Raw genomic sequence first — 22,185 nt, 5'->3', positions numbered from 1 at the left:
GCTTTTGGGCTAACGAGTGCTGGTGCCTCATTCCAGAGACTAATGAAAGAAATGTCAGAGGGTTTGACATGAGCTATAGGTTACAAGATTACTTTATAGTTTTTGGGAAATATCACATTGATGATTACAGGAACTTAAGAGAGGTGATGTGACTCATATTTGAAATGCCTGACTTTGAGAATGGACAAATGCCTGGAATACTTACGAGTAATCTTCACTACTCCAATTCCTTATTTCTCGTCCCATTACTTATGTTCCCTTCCATTACTTATGTTACCTCTCTTTTCATTTTTGGAAGCATCCGTGGAGGCTTCGTAAATTCAGGAGATACATATTTCCGGTTTCCCTGTAATATTAAAGGGGGTGGGGCTATTTTTTCCTTATTTTAATTAGGAGTTGCTTAGTAGAAGTGACTGTGGTCAAGCCTCGTCTCACAATATGCATATAGTAAGGAACGGGACGAGGAATGGATGAGGAGGGAATGTAATTTCACTTGCAGCAGTGTTCAGTACTGAGGATACAGCATTTCAGCTGAAACCATCAAGAATTGTCACATAGCTATTCTTGCAGCTCCAATGCTGAAATATAAGGACCACATAGCTTCATTTCTCAACTTCACTGAATTCCACCAGAATTGTGACAGAACAATGCTCATAAAATTGAACCTTTGAGACTCCTAAGGAGGACAAATGGCAGACTTGTTTGGAGGCAGCAACAAAGGGGGTCATTCTGACCTCAGCGGTAAAAGGCTCTTACCGCCGGTCAGAAGACCGCCATTCTACCGCCGTGGCCGCGGTAACCCGCCACGGTCATTCTGACCCACAACTGCCAAGCCGCCAAAAACCCGACATCCACGGAAGGCCGCCTCATCAGCGGGCAGCGATAAACTGGAGATGACCAAACCTCCACCGCCACGCCAACACAAACACGTCCATGCCATTACGACCCACGAATCCACGCGGCGGTCATTCAACCGCGGTATTCCATTGCCGGTACACACCGCCGCGGTCAAAATACACACCCAGCTCCAAAACACAGCCACATTGGACAATTTGAAATACACACACCTGATACACATACAAACACCACCCCCACACATCCAAGCAACTATAAAACACACACCCACATCACCCACAAACCCCCACTATTTGGAAATCGGAGAGAAGGCGATAGAGAGAGAGAGAGCGAGCACAGCAATCGAAAACCCCAACACACACAGGAACCCAACATCATCAACCACACCACATCTACGCACACATCACCACACACCACCACTCACATCACCACAAACACCACCCCACACCTCATTCACACCACCCCATGGCACCCCAAAGACACCCCAGGTTTTCGGACCAAGACTCCGGGTCATGGTGGAGGAAATCATAAGGGTAGAGCCCCAGCTCTTCGGCACACAGGTGCAACACACCACAATAGCCAGGAAGGCGGAGCTATGGCAGAGGATCGTCGACAGGGTCAACGCTGTGGGACAGAATCCCAGAAACCGGGAAGACATCAGAAAGCGCTGGAATGACCTACGGGGGAAGGTACGGTCGATGGTCTCCAGACACAACATCGCTGTGCAGAGGACTGGCGGCGGACCACCACCCACCCCTCCCGAATTCACAGCATGGGAGCAAGAGGTCCTTAACATCCTGCATCCTGCGGGCCTCGCTGGAGTAGGCGGAGGAATGGACTCTGGTAAGTCTAGTCTCAACTACTCCACCCCCCCCAACCACCAGCATGCCAACCCACACCCCCACCCTCACCCCCAACCCCCCAGCACACATCCTCCCTGCCAATGTCTCACCAGCACAACCCACCCAACCCAAAACCAAACCCTGAATGCCAACACAAACCATGGACACCCATCACCTATGCATGACCACTGCACATACCCATCCCCCCCACAAACCACCCTCACAACTCCTGCCACAAGGGAATGCCAGCACTGGGGGACAAGGGCACCCACAAATCGCACACCATGGAACACACAGAAGCAATAACCATACTCTTTCACCCCTGCAGGGCCCGAACGCCATCACACCGGCCAGGAGGGTCCAGATATGTCCATCCCACCCCCAGAACAGGCCCGCAGTGAGGACAGCAGCTCTGTCGACCTGGAACCTGATGACCAGCCCGGACCATCGGGGACCTCTGGACAGTCGGTTCCCCACACACAGACACAGGCCACAGCAGACCTAACCCCCTCTGGGAATATCAGCACAGCTCCCACCCAGCGGGCCCATGCCTCTGTCTCCAGGACAGGTCAATCAGCGGTGTGTCCGCCACTACAGGGCACCCAGGCTGACCCAACACCACAACAACAACAGGGACCTGGGGGCAGTGGTAGTGGGCACACCGTCCAGGGGACAGAGGCCCGGGGAAACAGGGCAACTGGGAGGGCTGCAGTGCGACAGGGGGGGGAGGAGAGGCCCAGGGAACCGACTCTCCAAGAGGCCCTCACCACCATCATGGGAGCATACCACCGCTCCCAGGAGACGATGGCGACGGTACTGGCCAGGTTCCAGGAGATCCAGGCACAGCAGGAGGAACGGTACATGGGGTACAGAGAGGAGCTCAGGAACATCGTCCAGGCCCTGAACCTAATAGTCACCACATTGCGGGACCATGTGGCACCCCAAAGGGCCCCTGTCACCAGCCCGGACCAGGAACAGCCTACCACCTCCGCCGGCGCTAGTGGACAGGAGGCCCCGACACAATGACGGGCCACCAGAACCCCACCTATCGCTGAAGATCAACCACCCCGCAAGAGGAGCCTGAGATCACAAAGGAAGGCAGAGTAGGATGCCAAGACCCCCGTCAGCCTAAGATCCCCCCGGATGTCATTCCACTGTCCCACATCGTCACCCTGTCCAACCTTGAACTGCCCCTGCTCCATCCTTCCACAGGCATATGGACAATGCACCTGTGCGACCGAGAACTGGACTCTGCCATGGACATCACTCCACCCCCACCCATCACCGTTTTACTATCATGGACCTATATGTAGCACTTTAAATAAATCACTAATTGCACTTAAAACACTCAGGAGTCTGCTTGTATTCTTAACAAATGTATTACACATAACGGTTCAAAATTGTTCAGTTACATTGTGATGACAACATACCAATGTCAATGTGCTTTACTCCATGGCCGAACAAACCAGAAGTCACGCAGTGGGTCAGACAGCTCTGAAAAGCCAAGGGAAAGTCACAATTCAGTTGAAAGGAACTGGGGGGAAACACAGAAAGTAGAGATGCAGGAGGCCAGAAGTCAATGTAAAAAGGCGTGGGGGATTCTTACCTGGGTGCTACTGAAAATACTGCAGTATCACTCTGTCCCTGTTGTCTGTGTCGTCCTCTTCGTCTTCCTCCTCTTCACTCTCCACAGGCTCCACAGCTGCTACAACACCACCATCTGGACCATCCTCCTGCAGAAAAGGCACCTGGCGTCGCAATGCAAGATTGTGAAGCATACAGCAGGCCACGATGATCTGGCACACCTTCCTGGGTGAGTACATTAGGGATCCCCCTGTCATATGCAGGCACCTAAACCTGGCCTTCAGGAGGACGAAGGTCCTTTCTATGATCCTCCTAGATCGCCCATGGGCCTCATTGTACCGTTCCTCTGCCCTGGTCCGGGGATTCCTCACTGGGGTCAGTAGCCAAGGCAGGTTGGGGTAACCAGAGTCACCTATTAGCCACACACGGTGTCTCTGTAGCTGTTCCATAACATAAGGGATGCTGCTATTTCGCATAACATACGCATCATGCACTGACCCAGGGAACTTGGCATTTATATGGGAGATGTACTGGTCAGCCAAACAGACCACCTGGACATTCATCGAATGGTAACTTTTCCTGTTTCTGTACACCTGCTCATCGTCTTTTGGGGGTACTAAGGCCACATGGGTCCCATCAATGGCACCAATGATGTTGGGGATATGTCCGAGGGCATAGAAGTCAGCCTTCACAGTGGCCAAATCACCCTCCTCAGGGAAAATAATGTAGCTCTGCATGTATTTCGTCAGGGCAGACAACACTCTGGACAAAATCTTAGAAAACATAGGCTGAGACATCCCTGATGACATGGCCACTGTTGTGTGAAAAGACCCACTTGCCAAAAAATGGAGGACTGACAGAACCTGCACCAGAGGGGGAATTCCTGTGGGTTGGCGGATGGGGGACATCAGTGCTGGCTCCAGCTGGGCACACAGTTCATGTATAGTGGCTCGGTCAAGTCGGTAGCGAAGTATTATATGACGTTCCTCCATTGTCGACAGGTCCACCAGCGGTCGGTACACGGGAGGATTCATCCTTCTCCTCGCAAGTCCCAGCGGACGGTGCCTAGGAAGGACAACATGGAGCACAGAGTCAAGCAACCCACAGGTACGTAACTACAGCTTGCACAGTACACGATTCTCAATGCATTGAATGGCTTGTATGAGTGGCAATGCAAGGCCTAGGCCTGTGTGACGCAGTAGTAATTAAGCCCTGTGGGCCCTTGTAATGGCGGCTGCCTGACCTGAGAAGTGTGACAGTGGGATGTGAGGTCAATGCGCTGGCGTGACACACCGTGGCGGTAGGCGGTCGAAGACCGCGGTGCAAAGCCGCATTGGTTAACATCGAACCATATGGGTTTCACGAGCCAATGACTAGCTGCGCCGGCGGTCGCGGAACGCACCGCGGCGGTACGCGCCGCGGCGGCCGTGACCGCCATTTTCTATCTGGTTAATCACTCGAGACCTGATCATCCACAGGAGAGGACCTGTACTGCAAGTGCTGCTGTGACCTCGGTCTGGGAGATACAATGGCTGCTGCGACTGGGGAAAGGGCCCCTGCCTTCACTACAGAAGAGTTGGAGAAACTTGTGGTTGGGGTCCTGCCCCAGTATGCGCGACTCTACGGCGGTCCAGACCAACAGGTAAGTACACTGTGTGCACGTTGAATGGGTTATGCCTGGGTTGTGTATGGTGGATGTAAGATGGTGGGGTGGGGAGACAATGACGAGTGCATGGCACGACAGATGAGAGCATGTGCCACATGGCAAGGTTGGGGAGGGGGGGCCAATCGCATCTATCATGCGGAAAATTGATGATATTTCAATTTCCACCCTGTACATGTCAAATAGGTCAGCGCCCATCAGAAAGTCGACATTTGGGGTGCCATCGCCAAGGAAGTCCGGGCCCTGGGGGTCCACAACAGACGGGGCACCCACTGCCGCAAGAGGTGGGAGGACATCTGCCGCGGGACCAGGAAGACCGCCGAGTCACTGCTGGGGATGGCCTCCCAACCTAGGAGGGGTGCCAGTCGTACCCTGACCCCCCTGATGTCCCGGATCCTGGCGGTGGCCTACCCCGATTTGGATGGGCACGTGAGGACATCACAGCAGACACAAGGGGGTGAGTACCAGCACATTCAGCTATCTTTACGCGCAGTGGAGGTGCCTGGGTGGGGAAAGAGGGCTGTGGGTGACATTAGGCCAGGGCGCTTTCTGTAGTGTAGTCCTCTGCTTTAGCCATGTCCCTGTGCCCCCGCCCCCCACCTCTGTAGGGTGACAAGTACAGCTATCCATGGTCCTGCATCACCCATGTGCGCGTTTGTTGTCCCTAGACCTGTTGGCCTAGTCACAAGTACTGAGTAGTGTACCCCGATTGCGCGCCTTAGTGCATGAGGCTCCTGTGTCTGTCCTCTCCGCCAACGGTGTTGACAATGCATGCACTCAACCTGTTTTTATGTCTCCCCCCACCCTTTTTCTTTATCTTCTTGTGCATGTGTGCATTAGCATCATCAGGCGGTGGAGAATTGGCACCGGAGCACGAGGGAGCTGCAACTCACCAGGCCCCGGTGGGCCATGGCACAGACACCGAGGCCACCAGTGATACGGAGGGCGAGGGGAGCTTCACAACGGGGAGCCGTGGTGACACCAGCGACACCGACACGTCCTCGGATGGGAGCTCCCTAGCGGTGGCGGCAACATCCGTGCCCCCCGCCTCTACAGGTACAGCCGCCGCCTCGCGCTCCAGCTCCGCCCTCCCAGCAGCCCCTCCGCCTTCGCTCCGTGCCCGCTCGCCCAAGAAGGCGGGCGTCTCCTTCGCCCCAGGCACCTCAGGCCCTGCCCCTGTTACCCCTGCTGCCCTCAGTGAGGAGGTCATTGACCTCCTACAGACCATCATTGTTGGGCAGTCTACCCTTTTGAATGCCATCCAGGGGGTAGAGAGGGAGGTGCATCGTAGCAATGCATACCTGGAGGGCATTCATTCGGGTCAGGCTGCCCATCAACGATCGTTCAATGCTCTGGCCTCAGCACTGACGGCAGCCATTGTCCCTGTTTCCAGCCTCCCTCTTCTAACCGCCTCCAGCCTGTCTCTTTCTCCTGTTCCTCTGCCTATCCCACCCACACCATCACACCAGCCTGCACACACCTCAACACCCAAGGGCAGCTCATCCAGACATAAGCACCACAGATCACACAAACATTCAACCAAGCAACACCCAGATGCAGACATGCCAACAGCCACTACCACCTCTGCATCCCCCACCTCCTCGTCTCCCTCCTCCCTCCCTGTGACGTCTCTACTCACACCTGCATGCACACCACCAACAGCCAGTACTTCCATCACCAGCACACCCTCCAGTACAGTCCGCACACGTGCAGTCACCACCCCCACTGCCATTTACACGTCCCCTGTGTCCTCTCCCACTGTGTCTGTCACCCCCTCTTCCAAGACACACAAACGCAGGCAGCCACCCACCCAACAGCCAAGCACCTCACGACAGCCTCCAGCCCATGCACCTTCACCCAAGGACAGCACACCTGACTCTCCTACAACCACCTCCTCTTCCTCCACTCCCATAACCACTACACCTACCCTTTACCCTGGTCCTAAAAAAGTTTACCTCTCCACTCTTGACCTCTTTCCCTCCCCTGACCCCCCCCCTCCATCTGCTAAGAGTCCCAGGAGCGCCTTAGCCACCACCAGCCCGGCTTCAAGGGTCACCGTAGTGCATGGCTTCTGGAGTCCCCCCTTTGCCAGCAGTGATACATCGGTCAGCAGCAAGGGGACAGCCAGCCCCCCCCCTGGAAAGAGGACCCGTAAAGTAAGGGGACGCCGTGGGACGACTGACACGGCTGCCCCCAAGGACCAAAGTTCTGCCACTTCACCTGCCACAACATCCAGGGGAGGCAAGGGCCAGAGAGCCAGATCAAAGGAGGGCAAGGGCAGCAGGGTGGAGAAGTCAGCCAGCAGGAGCGCAGACCAGGAGGGCCCCACAACCCCATCCCGGGTGTGAGGGAGGACACCCAAGGGCCCAGCACACCGTCACCGAAGGGTCCAGCAACTGCACGGTTGGAGGGCGACTGAGCAGGGAGTCGTGGCCAGGTCTGACTCCCTTGACTTACAGAACAAGCACCGCTGAACAGGGCCCCGCCGTCCAGAAAGGCACCGCTGAACAGGGCCCCGCCGTCCAGAAAGGCACTGCTGAACAGGGCCCCGCCGTGCAGAAAGGCACCGCTGAACAGGGCACCGCCGGGAGGAGCACCGCTGAACAGGGGCCCTTCATCTCAAGCACCGCTCCGCTGGGCCCCGCCGTCTCAAGCCCCGCTCCACTGGGCCCTTCATCTCAAGCACCGCTCCGCTGGGCCCCGCCGTCTCAAGCACCACTCCGCTGGGCCCCGCCGTCTCAAGCACCGCTCCGCTGGGCCCTTCCTGTCAATCACCGCTCCGCTGGGCCCCGCCGTCTCAAGCACTGCTCCGCTGGGCCCTTCCTGTCAAGCACCCCTCCGCTGGGCCCCGCCGTCTCAAGCACCGCTCCGCTGGGCCCCGCCGTCTCAAGCCCCGCTCCGCTGGGCCCTTCCTGTCAAACACCGCTCCGCTGGGCCCCGCCGTCTCAAGCACCGCTCCGCTGGGCCCCGCTGTCTCAAGTACCGCTCCGCTGGGCCCTTCATCTCAAGCACCGCTCCGCTGGGCCCTTCCTGTCAAGCACCGCTCCGCTGGGCCTTTCCTGTCAAGCACCGCTCCGCTGGGCCCCGCCGTCTCAAGCACCGCTCCGCTGGGCCCCGCCGTCTCAAGCACCGCTCCGCTGGGCCCTTCATCTCAAGCACCGCTCCGCTGGGCCCCGCCGTCTCAAGCACCGCTCCGCTGGGCCCTTCCTGTCAAGCACCGCTCCGCTGGGCCCTTCCTGTCAAGCACCGCTCCACTGGGCCCCGCCGTCTCAAGCACCGCTCCGCTGGGCCCGCCGTCTCAAGCACCGCTCCGCTGGGCCCCGCCGTCTCAAGCACCGCTCCGCTGGGCCCTGCCATCTCAAGCACCGCTCCGCTGGGCCCCGCCGTCTCAAGCCCCGCTCCGCTGGGCCCTTCCTGTCAAGCACAGCTCCGCTGGGCCCCGCTGTCTCAAGCACCGCTCCGCTGGTCCCTTCATCTCAAGCACCGCTCCGCTGGGCCCCGCCGTCTCAAGCACAGCTCCGCTGGGCCCCGTCGTCTCAAGCACCGCTCCGCTGGGCCCCGCCGTCTCAGGCACCGCTGGCCCAATGACAGTGCCGGTTCTGTGTCGTGCTAATGTTCACGCTGCACTCGGGCCACCCTGCCTCCTCCATTGCCTGTGGAGACTGTTATCCACTTGATGGACTGTGGCTTTGCACTCCCCAGGATATGACAGTGGGCAAGCCACCCACTTGTGAGACTTGAGAGACTGTGGCTTTGCACTCCCCAGGATATGACAGTGGGCAAGCCACCCACTTGTGAGACTTGAGAGACTGTGGCTTTGCACTCCCCAGGATATCACAGTGGGCAAGCCTCCCACTGTAGAGACTTGAGAGACTGTGGCTTTGCACTCCCCAGGATTGAACAGTGGGCATGGTGGCCCCTTCTTGGATCTGGCGTTGTGGACTCATGTGGCTGTGGTGCCCCCCTTCCCTTCCCCCTGAGGTGCCTGTAGTTTTATCATCTGATGCCCCTGCAGTGTTCTCTCCAATGGACTCAGGTCTCCTGTGTGGGCTTTGCCCATGTGTTGATACACTTTGGCCCACGGACATTTGCAATTTCAGTGACTGTGCGGGACTTTTTGCCTCTATTTATCGGTTACGCAATGTTTACACTTGGATTTTTTTGTTTCATTTTCCTATTTTACCATGACTTCAATGAACCTATTTTTTACATAAATGTTGTTTCTCACTTTAATCATATCTTTTCGTTTTTCCGGGGGGTTTGGGTGGGGTCACTTTGACTTGGTGCTCTGCATTGGTGTGTAGATATTTGGGGGGTGGGTGTAATGCGTATGTGTCTGCCCGTAACCCTTCCTCCTCCCCCCCCTCCCCTGTGTCGTAGGTGTGGTACTCACCGTTGTCGTCTGCGCCGGAGTTCATACTCGTGGTAGATGAGCAGGTAGTCGAGAGCAGGTAGGATGTTCAATTCGGGCTCCATGCTGTCCTCCGTCCTCGTGGAGTGTATAGAGGTGAGCGTTTTCCCATTGGTAGTCTGTTTCCGCCGTGTTTTTATCGGCGGGGCTCCCGCCCCGGAAAAGGTGGCAGGTTGGTGAGTTGTGATAGGGTGGGCGGTACATTGTCTGCCGCCTGCCTGTTGGCGGTGACCGCCGCGCTGTTTGTGTGTCCCGCCGTGGCGGTCGGAGTGTTAAAGTGGCGGGCTCTGTTGGCGGTTCCCGCCAGAGTCAGAATTTCATTTTTTGGACCGCCAGCCTGTTGGAGGGTTGGCCGCCGCTTTATCACCGACCGCCAGGGTCAGAATGACCCCCAAAGTGTTGCTTTTTAGCAACATAATATGTGGATGCTAGCAGTAGTTGGTAAAAGTGTTTTTTTAGTGCAGAAAGATGGTAGACACGATCGGGTTTTTGCATATAGGTCCAGGATGCAGTGAGAGGTAGAGAGAAATTACTTGTTTATCAAGAGAAAACTACTTGCTTGTGCCTTGGCCTATGATCATTATATAATGTTTATCAGGGGAATAAGACTCACACTCAGAACTGATCGCAAATCTTTAGTAGAGGTTCTTTGAAAAAGGAATAATTTAACTGCATGATTGGCAAGGTTCGCTGCTAACTTTCCACTTTATAGTGGAATATAATTCAGGTGCATGTAATGTGCATGTTGATTTGATGCATAGGGTGCATTTAGGAATTTCTGATGACACAACCTCTTTTGAGGCAGAATGTGAAGTAGCTCTCACTGTGCAAGATATGAACAGGAGGGTCACCACACCCACAATATGTGTGACTGAAGAAAAATGGTCAGTTGGCGTGGGTCAACTGTGTGACATTGGTACAGGTACTGCAAAGGGGTTGTCTCCTCAGGTTGTTACACAAGTTTTCAAAAAGGCATTGAAGGTGTAATGTGGCAATATTTGAAATTGTTTCAATTTAGATAGGAAGTTGTCAGGTCACAAGGTCTCAGGAAGTAAACAAAAGTAAAGGATTCCTGAAGGCCGAACATTAATCTATGTCAGGATCTATTAGGTTATGTAAAATAGTTAGAGTCACGTTCAGTCCAATAAAGGTCTAGGATAGATTGTGAGGTTTGCAGTGTAGATGGAGGTGTGCAGACTAATACATTCCAACATAGCACATGTTGTAGAAGTCTTCCAAAAAGGCTGAATAAATTTGAGCTGTGGTGTGATTGAACTGTTGTGTGTGTATTATTCTTTGGTGTTCTTGTGACTATGTGCTATTGGTCTCTGTATTGTGGATGCAAAAGGGTACCCCAGTTTCAGACACTACAAAATGGACCTCAGTCAGTCTTTCCACAATTTACTGGTTTGGAGACGGTGTTAACTTTAACTTCATGAGGTAATTTGTCCCCATGTTAAGGCACCTCCCAAGATGCCAAAATCAAACATAAATATAGTACATTAATAATTTAAGATTGAATAAACCTAATCAAATGTTGAGTTCTACATCAATGAAAAATCAATTGTATTACAAGTTCTGCATTAATTGGTACAGAGGCAATGCCATGAAGGCTCTCACAGGCAGAGTTATACAGAGTATGTAAAAATCAACATTGATTCTAAGGGCCACATGTACGAATATTTACAATTGTGATTCCCCAATTGCGATCGCATGCGAATCGCAATTAGGGAGTCGCAATTCCAAATGTAAGAAACTACATTGAGTTTCTTTTGAGATTCCCGGTGGGTCGCAATAGACCTGCCTCATCAATATTAATGAGGTAGGTCGCAATTTACAACCCACAGGGAATCGCAAAAATCACAGGGGTGGTGGCCTGCTGGTGTCAGCAGACCACCATGTCTGTGATTGCTTTTAAATAAAGCAATCTTTTTTTTAAAATGCAGCCCGTTTTCATTAAAGGAAAACAGGCTGCGTTTAAAAAGAACAAAATTAAACGTTTCAGTTTCATTTTTTAAGAGTAGGCAGTAGTCTGTGGGATGACTGCCTGCTCTTAAAAAACGTTTTCATATGCATTCACAAAGGGAAAGGGGGTCCCTTACGGACCCCTTCCCCTTTGCAAATAGGTTAGCACCAATTTGAAATTGGTGCTAACTGCGATTGTTTTGCGACCGCATTCATGGTCACAAAACAATCATACACACCATTTAGATGTGGTTTTGTGAAGGGACACCCTGGACAAGCCCCTCACTAATAGCGAATCGCAAAACTCAAATGCAATTCGGTAACAAGTTACCAAATCGCAGTTTGGGCTTTGTACATCCCAAAAAGCATTTTTCGCATACGTGCCGATTCTGCTTTGTACATGTGGCCCTAAGACTCAATAGGCAGCAAAATCTATAGAAAACAGATAGCATCCCTAGCAGCATCTAAATCTACAGGAAAATCTACTGGCAAACCCCTCCCCCCCCAAAAAAATCTAACGATAGTAACTTGTGCAGATTATATGCAACTGCTCCTCGCTCTCGAAAGAAACACACCCAAAGCACTGAGTAAATTCAGGTTTGCTTGACAACTGTGTTTCAGTGGCTGTGCAACTGCAGCCTTCAGTGTAACACCAGCGAGACAGAAATTCTGCTCTTTAGGGTCCCCTCGCCCAGCTGGGACAACGGCTTTGGCCCAAGGATGTCCCCCAAAACTTCCCTCTACCACTGTAGCACGCAGTCTTGGGCACAATTCAATACCACCGATTCTTTCATCGCGCTCCCAGGTGACGGGGGTACTTGGCACCTGCTTTGACCTGCCAAAAATGTTTAAAAAAATTAAAACGTTTCTCTATCTCCTTCCCCTTCTGTAGCAAAAAACAGTGATCCACGGCCTTATCACATCAAGGTTGGACTATGCCAACTCACTGTACTGGGGCCTACCTGCCTACCTCATGAAGAGATTACAGCTGGTGAAGAATATTGCTGACAGGCTTCTGCAACGTCTCCTCAGGGGAGCTCACATCCAACCGGGCCTAAAACAACTGCACCGGTTACCCATCAAAGAACGTGTGAAGTTCAAAACTTTGGTTCTGACAACAAAGGCTCTTAGTACGCGTCCAACAGATTCATCCCATACCAACCAGCCAGGTCTCTCCAGTCCTTTAACTCCTTACTGGTAGTAACTCCTCAATTCAGGGGAGAAAACTGGGGCGGTTGCTCCTTCTCCTATCTGTCTATCAGAGAGTGGAATTTCGTCCCAGTTCAGCTTCAGCACACTGGGGATCTTCACACCATTAAGAGACTCCCCAAGACCTGGCTCTACGGGTCTGCCCTTTATCACCTCTGCCAATCACTGCTCAGACTCTGATACATAGCACCGAGACCCTCACTGAGTAGCTGTTCTGCTTTACAAATCTCAAAATAATAAATAATAACATGTTGTTATACATTATTCTTACATATTAAGTCACCATTTCTGCAGATTCAGCATCATGTGAGCAAATGTATAATTATTCAGCAAATCAGAACACAAGGAAAAAATGAACATCATTACCTTAACAACTAAGCAGTAACCCATTATCATAATAATTATTCAGCACTCTTTATGCTAATAGCATCTGGAGATGAACGAACAAAACAAGATACCTTTACGCTCTCTCTCTCTCTGTGAAATTATGGAAATTTAAATACACCGCAGCCCCGCAGCTTGCACTATGCACTGCGGAGCCTGTGGGGAGAGGATGTGTGCTGGGAGAAGCACTGAATAAGTGACAGAAATTACTTCAAATTTGGACAAGATGGCATTTTACACAGTGGTGTAATATATATAATATTGTTCTAAAAACACGCTTCTGCACATCATAGAAAATTAGTTTCAAAACCATGTGAATTTGTGTGTTGTAATGCATACTGTGCATGTCAATTGATACACACAAATGTAAATCCATAGAATTCTCTAGAAGATAGAAGAAGGTTTAGGCTGTTGCCACTGTTTCACTTCCTTGTGTTCTTTTATATGTGTGTGTGAGTTCTTACATTTTTGTCCTTTCAAAAGAATGGGTGGTAGTATAGCTGCTTTTATTAGTGTGCTGTGGGGAATCTTTTCAATAAACGTCATGTCGAAAGTAACCCTATTGTGGGTTCTGGGTTTGGCTTTTTGGGCTTATTGATTAGGAGCTGTAACAGTATTTTCTTTAAGGTTGTATCACTTCTGTTGAAATTAGAATTAAACTTCATACTTACATAGACACAGGTTCCTTACCTCTAGAATAACTGAGACCTCAGTGAAGGGAATAAATATTACAGCTGCCTCTGCAGGAAGAATATCATCATCCATTCTGTTTCGACAATTAGGGGCAGATTTATGGAAAGTGGCGCTGCACTTTTCCTGCGCCCCTTAGCACTCCCCTACCGCCACCATGTGTGCACGGGATTTAAAATACGATGCACCATGGCGCAGGGTAGGGGGCAATAGCATCATCTTTCATGACCCTATTGATGTACTCTGCAGGAGTAACGCCAAAATATTAGCGCTACTCCTGCAGAGTACATAGAGCCCAATTTTAAAGAATGGAAGGCCCCTTTCAATGCCAGCTCTTGAGCAGGCGTTAAAAGTGTCATAAAAAATGGCGTACGGAAATCTCAAAGATTTCCTTACACCATTTTTCCGGCTCCCCTAATGAGGGAACGCCCTCTTTGCATACATTATGCTTGGTGCAGGCATTACGTGGCGCAAATGGTTATAGAGTGGCGCAATGCATCTATTGCGCCACCCTGTAAATACGACACAGGGATTTTGACCTCGCTGGGCCACTTTAACGTCAGAATAAATTACACTAATGTGTCGCAAGGTGGCGCTAGGGGCCTATAAATACGCCCCTTAATACTTTGCACTTTCCTAAACAAGTTACCACTGTTTCAGGAGATTCATTGGAAACGAGCTGTCTGTAGTCACATGTGATACATTGCCTTACACTGATGGAGACACTTTAAGGGACTTTGAAGGGGGCAGTCATGTTTTAACTTCTGCAGTAAATTAGTGGAGTCAAACATTCAGGGGCATATTTATACTCTGTTCACACCAAATGAGCGTAATTATTTTTACTCTAATTCGGTGCAAAACTAACTCCATATTTATACTTTGACTCTATGGCCTTAATGCCATATTTATACTCCATTGCAAAAATGGTGCACGGGAGCGAGGAGGGGTAAAAAAATGGTGCAAGGCTTGCTTTGCCCCATTTTTTAGCACCTGGGCCAGGGCAGGAGTTAGGGGACCTGTGGGCCTATTTCCATGGTGGAACACCATGGAATAAGATCACAGGTGCCCTCCCCAGGCCTCAGGGACACCCCAACCCACACCAGAGGGACTGCGGAGGATGGGGGACCCCATCCCAGGTAAGTACAAGTAGGTATTTAATTTTATTTTTTAAAGTGCCATGGGGCCCTCAAATGGACCCCCATACATTGCACCGGGTGCAATAGCCATGCCCAGGGGACATTTGTCATGTGGTATGGACGGTTTTGCGTCAGAAAATGACTCTAGGCAGTACTTTTTCGGTGCAAAACCCCCTTCCACCATACCGCCAGCCCCACCAGACTAACATCATTTTTTTTTCTCTAGCCTACCCTTTGCACCGGCTTGCACCATTCCATAAATATGGTGCCTGGCCGGTGCACAGAAATGGTGCAAGCCGGTGCTAAACGTTTTGGTGCACTACTGAGTTAGTGCAGTTTTGCCCCAAAAAGTATAAATCAGGGCCTCAGTTTTCACAAATATATATGTAGGATGGGAAGCTGAGGGACTTGCTGCCAGCAATTTGTGTCCTGCCACATGGCCCTAGTTCTGGTTGCATTCTATTCATTTGGGAGTGCCTGGGGAAGTAATATTGGTAGAAGAAGAACAATAAAAGTACGCTAAATCAGCAGATTTTTTTGAACTTCAAAGCACTGGAGAGGAATATGGAGAAGCTAAGGAATGAACAGAAAATTGTTAATTGGACAAATGGTTAAAAATGGAAAGTATTTAACTTTACAAGGCATATACCATATTGGGTGTCAGTACTTTTATTAAGCAGCAGCAGTTCTACAGCTCTTCCCTTATTTCTCCCTTCTGTATATGTGTTTGTTTGGGGTTGGAGGGGAGAAGTGTGAATGTGATCATGTGACACAGCTTCATGTAACCACTCCTATGACATTGTGCTACGTTTATCTAGTTCCCAGAGAGGGAGGAAGGAAAGTTACTGAGAAATAATGGGAGACAGGGGAAAGGGTGTCAGGGCAGCCACGAGTGTTATGAGTTTCATACTGGGGTCATCCATTTTCCAAGCGAGTCCATGTTAGTGTTAACTTTGTTACACTACCATGGGCCGCTTTCAGATGTAGTGTCAAATGGGTCCCAGGCTACTGTAGTCATTCTCACCACAGGCAAGCTATTCCCTCTTGGTAGCTAATCACCACTGATTAGAGGAGAACCACAGCGTCCTGAGTTTCTCAGTGGACCCCATAAACATCAGGTACCAAGGGACATATTTAAACATTTGGATGCAAAACTGCACTGATGCAGTTTTGCATCAAAAAGTTTAGCACAGGTTTCCACCATTCCTGAGAGCCAGCCGGGTGCTATATTTATGGAATGGTGCAAGCAGGTGAAAGGGTGGGATAGCGTAAAAAAATGATGTTTGCCGGGTGGGGGTGGCGGTATGGGAGAAAGGGGTTTTGCTCCAAAAAATGGCATTAGGCTGGTTAGAGGCAAAAAAAAATGCCTCTAACCAGTTTAGCATAATTTTCGGACGCAAACCAACCATACCACATGACTCCTGTTTTAGAAAAGACACGAGTCATGCCCACCACCCTAATGGCCAGCACCAGTGATCATTGCACCCTGTGCCATGCAGGGGGCCCCAAATTGGGCCCCCGAAGGGACTTTAATTAAAAAAAAAAAACAATACTTACCTATACTTACCCTACTTACCTGGGATGGGGTCCCCCATCCTCCGGTGTCCCTCTGGTGTGGGTGGGGGTGTTCCTGGGGTTTGAGGAGGGCACATGTGGACCCATTCCATGGTATTTAACCATGGAAATGGGTCCACAGATCCCCTAACTTGTGGTCTGACCCAGGCATTAAATAATGGTGCAAAGCAAGATTTGCACCGTTATTTAGCCCCTCGTCCTGCCCGTGCATCATTTTAGCACAGGGGTATATATGGGGCTGTGGGGTTAGCACCATTTTTGAGATGGGAACACCTACCTTGCATCTCACTGACAGGTAAGATCGCACATCTGAAAAATGGTGCAAACTCCAATATTTTGACGTTAGACTGGTCTAACGTCAAAATATAAATATGGAGTTAGTTTTGCTCTGAATTCGCGTTAAAAAAAAAAATTATGCAAATTCAGCGCAAATGGGGTATAAATATGCCCCAAGTCTTTGAAGAAGCGCCTCCTTGCTGACTGATCACAGGCTGCAGATCAAACATGCAAATAGTAAATAGGAATGACGTGAGACCAGGAAGAACCTAAGGTATCCCATTGCCAGTCTAATGCTGTTGAAGGACGATGTATCAGTAAGTGGTGAGAGGTATTCTGGGGTTCGCAGTGAACACTGACATGGAAGGATCCATTCCATCAACAGATGTCTTTATGTTGTGGGGGGTTCTGTAGGGCAGAGGAAGAACTCACTCAGGTGCCCCCAGCTTCAATGGAAATGCTAGCTGATTGGAGTAAGGTGGCCTGGAAAACTGTATAGATCATAGACTGCCGCAGGGTAACAAATCGATGATAACTCAATGGCCTACAGTCACAGAAGGCACACAATAGCTTGGTTCACCTCCCTACAATATCCTGACCCAACAGTCTAAACCAGAGTAGACTCTTAAAGGTTCAGAAATCATATAGGGGGTCATTTTGACCCTGGCAGTCCTGCACCACTACGCTGGTAGTGGCGGCCAGACCGCCAACAGCGTGGTGGTGCAGGACCGCCAAATTTCGTCAATGGTAGGGAACAAGCTGTACTGCAGCCAGGTCACCACCTGTACCGCCAGGGTAGTAGGACCGCCTGGCCGAAGGTAGACCTCCTTCATCCCGGTGGTCCACCTAACACCACCTGTGGTATTTTATGCATCCTTACTGCCAGGGATTCCGTGGTGGCAGCCCCGCCACGGAATCCCTGGTGGCAACGATATTGGTGACAGGAATGATCATTCCTGTTGCCACTACAGGACTCCCGAACCCCCCCTCCAGGTAAGACTGTCCTCCACCCCCGACCCCATCTGAAGCCTCCCAACCTCCAAAGCTGTGACACTCCCACCCCCGATTCCTATTACAAACCCCCCACCCCCCAAACCACATTTCAAACTCCCCTTCGCCCACCTCCATTCACACAGGCACACATAGCACATACATACATACATTCACACATACACTTGCAAACACATGCACACAAAAACACACAACAACCCCACCCCCTCCATTCACAGAAACACACACACCCATTTACGCACACAACACTCAACACCCCCTTCCACCTCCCCTGTCTGTCGATCACCTTACCTGGTGGTCGTCCAGGAGGGAAAGGGGTCCATGGCGCTTGCTCTGCCACTAGAGCCCGGCCAACACAACACCGCCACACCTACTACTAAATCGTAATAGGTGTGGCAGTATTGTGTTGATGTGGCAGTGCCAGCGGAGCAACCTCCACTGCACCGCCAACTGCCAGTATAGCTGCTGGCAGCTCTCCATCCAAATTATGGCGGAGAGCTGCCAACAGTGATAATATGGCGGTCGGATGACCGCTATCACTGGCGGCCTTGTGGCTGGCGGGACTTCGGCGGTCTACAGCATTTATAATGAGGGCGATAGTATTTAAACTGTTGTGGGTGACATGGAAGGTAAGGGCAACCAATCAGGCGAGTGTCTGATAAAAGTGGCTTCCTATTGAACTGAAAAATGCAGAGAATAGACCACTGGAAGACAAATATACTGCCTTTAGAACATTGCCAGTATCAGTTGACATGGAGAACAAGAAAGAAACCCACAATTGCATCAAGAATGACTGACTTATCATCATTTCAGGATATGAAGGGATAATCACAGAGAGAATATGGAGTTAGATCTCTCCCTTGAGGCAGGACCTAGTCCCCCTTGGAACTAGAGATATATAAACTACTTTACAATAAATGTAATAAGGACTGAAGGACTGAGCCACCAGTATGAAGAAAGTACCAAGTGGATGGAGAGCTTATGGTGTAATACAAACGTACACCCAAGCCGTATATGTGCATGGAAATCGTTCAATGTGAAACTACGGAGAGAAAGTAACAGAAAATGACTTCATACGTTCCAGACTTTTTTTAAGACGCCAAAATGAAGACACTTTGCTTGTAAAAAGAGAATAAATTAAAAAGTCCGGGTCACACCGCTGACCGATATGTTCAGTATGTGCAACCTGTACTATGGTACTTTGTATCAAAATCTTATTACCCCACTAAATACACAAAAAATTCAGGCCAGTGATTCCCACAAATCCCCATTCATATTTGAATGTGAGAATCCTTCTGTTATAGTATCAAGACATATTAAAATATGGGACAAAGAAGAAGTACACCAATAGGCAAATAACCACCAATAGTGCATGCAGGATGCTACAGACACTGTGGTCATCATGATGAAGAGGACAAGTTTTCTTCACATATCTATGGGCTTTCTCTCTGTACGCCTGACAGATGAGGAATAAAAGTGTAATTAGTGAAGTGGGAGTCAGAAAGGAAGGACTCATGATGCCTACACTACCTTGATGGAATCTTGGTTGGTAGAATTATTCTAGATGATCTGATGAACTAGTCCCTCAATCATCTACCAACTTCTTATGACTGGGGACAGCTTGGGGACAGCTAGGGAAATGCCTGCTGCAGGACCTATTTAACAAGCCTTACTGAAACCATGGCCAAAGGGAAAACACCTTCCCCTCTGCTGTGCACATTCTTTGGAGATCCAATCCACGGAGGACCTCCAGAAACAGGGGCTGCCTATGAGTCTGCTGAGGGATGGCCAAGTTAATATTCCAAGCTGACGAGGCTTGTAGTGCAAATTCAGTTTTGAGGCAGAAAGTCTGTGGGATGAGAGGCTGTTGAAGCCAGGGCCATCCTCAAGGTACCATGCGGTGGAGATCATGACAGGGACATAAACTTGCCCTGCATCTGCAGGGGCTTAAGTAGCATGTCCCTGCCTTCTGAGCAGAGGCTGCACAATGTGGAGGGGAGATGCACTGAGGAGCCAACCTGCTGCTTCTTCCAATCTGAAGAACTGAGAATGAGATCTGGCAATTGTGCCCTAGTAGAGCACTAGCGACATAGTACAGGATCTTGTGAGTGGAGTAGCTTGTGAGGCATCTATGAATATGGGAGTGTACCTGCCCTAACTGGTCTCTCCTATGCAGAACTGGGGGAGTTACTGGACAATGATGAAGACACAGGGGGTAATCCTGGCTGTCATCATTCTGATGGCGATTTAGGACCTGTGAGCTCCCTGCCTTTTGAGATAATGCAATGCTAAAATATGCATATACATATAAAGAGTGTTAGCTTATATTGAGTTGTAACAAGAGATGGAATAACTGCTCATATTGTATGCTGTCCCAGCAAAACCTGAGAATGTCCAGCACTACTGGCTGAGTGACATACTTTATATATTTCATGCCTATGGGTTCTGAATCAAATGTTTGTGATTTCTCTGCACTTGAAGACAAAACATTGCTGACCTCAACTTGCTCTGCTGTATAAGTACTGCTTTTAGACACCTCTGGAATTCGCCTGCAGATGAGAATCTGACTCTTGTTAAATCAGGATGGCTTGGAGATGACACAAGGGAGTGTCAGCGCATCTAACCTTAATACGTAAACTTACAAGGGGACGTGAATAGATTGATGAACCTTTTGACTCGCAATTAAGATGTTCCCACCATAACTCCAGCACATACAACTCAATAATCAATCAGTAACATCAATAATCAATTATAATCAATAGCATTTGCAATCAATGGAGTCAGTAATTGTCACACACCATGACCTTTCAGTCACGAATAACCACACCTTAAGTAACTGTTAGGATATTTATTTCCCTATGTTAACAATGCTAATGTCACATAAGCTAATCTCAAAATCAAGTGATAAACATATAGAAACAACACTGGCTGTCCAAAGTGACGAAAGAAACATAATCTAATCAAAGCTTCGACCACTACACATTCTAAAGTTACAGTGAAAATTAATAACAAGAACAACTGCGCAAACAATATTACATACATTTAGATTCACCAAATGAAACATATCAAATGTTATTCCCTATAACAGACTTTCATTAGTAAGGAATCCTTAACTCACATCAGATTAGCATCAGCATCTTTGGGCTTCATGCAAAACTATTTAGTAAACACAAATTTGGAAAACATCTAACTATGGCTCTATCAAAATAGCACAGTTGGTACCTAGAAAGAAAACAGTCTTCAAAAACAAATCTGTAACAATATACCTCTCCTCAAATGGATCGGCAAGCTAAGATAGTCTTCGTCATAAGGAAATCAGTTTGGTCAGCAAGGCATCAGGATTCAGCATCAAAGTTCAGAAAAGGCAAAGTCTTAAGCAGTTTGGAAGAATAGAGGTTATCCCTCAAGAAGCAAGGGAAGAATGGTACGTCTCCTCTTAGTGCAGTCCGGCTAAGTTAGATTTTCCAAAACTAATTCCCAAGTCCCTATTGGTCAAGGGATCACATGTTCACACTTTGTCCAACAAAATTAAAACATCAAACCTATACTTTCTACTAGTACTCGGTTCACATGTCTCTGATTGGCTCCTCTTGTAATGTCCTCATCATCCAGCTTGTCAGGTAACAATATTGTTGCAGCTTATACTCCAGTCAGTGTCTCCATTGTTCTTCTCCTGAGAAAGTCAGTCTTGCACACATAACACTTAAATTGTTACATTGAACAAGAACAGCATCTTCTAGCAATTGGTTCTCATGAGAAAAGACTTTTAGCTATGATCACATTTAGGCAGCACAGTGGAAAATCACAATTTAGGGCCAGATGTAGCAAAGGGTTTTACCCATTCTGTGTCTATGGGAAAATGTGTTCGTACATATGGCCCTAAGTTCTCTAAGCAAACGTTTTATTAATCGGTTCAGAAATCCAGCTTGATATGAGGCCATGCAACTAATTAATAAAGCTAATACATAATGCATACCCTTAATATGATGTAGTACTACATTAATCAAGCATAAGCTCCATGTTTCATATTAATGAGCCATTAATAAGTATACTTCATGAACATTGAAGGCCACTCATCTTGATCACATTTTCAAATGCATGCATTAGTTTTCTCTATATCATTACATTTTCTACGCAAATCCATTACTCAAAATACATGAATACTCATTAATAATTTTTATTAATACACCTGTTTCAGCAGGAGCCTTTGAAAATAAGAAATTGTGGAATCAAAATCGGCCAAAATTTACTTTCCCTAAAAGTGAGGCATACATTAAGCAGATGATAAACAACCACTTCGGGCAGGGGCAACCCTGAGCTCATGGGGTAAGCTAAAAAAATAGATGTACAGTTGTTGCTGCTGGACAATAGGAAAAGCATCTGTGCAATAGGTAGGAAGATTCCCTAATGCTTTACATCGATTATTTTATGCAGTGCTTTTGCAAAAAAAAAAAACACTCATGCCGATATGGCTGAGTACTGTATTTTGGATGCTGAGGATGATGCCACAACCAGAAATTAAAATGGAAGGTCCTTGATGTTCTAGCAGTAAAAAATTTAGGCTTAGAGGTTAGACCACAGAGC

Source organism: Pleurodeles waltl, chromosome 1_2, assembly GCF_031143425.1.
Source record: "Pleurodeles waltl isolate 20211129_DDA chromosome 1_2, aPleWal1.hap1.20221129, whole genome shotgun sequence".
NCBI classification, from domain to species: domain Eukaryota; kingdom Metazoa; phylum Chordata; class Amphibia; order Caudata; family Salamandridae; genus Pleurodeles; species Pleurodeles waltl.
This window is presented reverse-complemented; position numbering follows the sequence as displayed.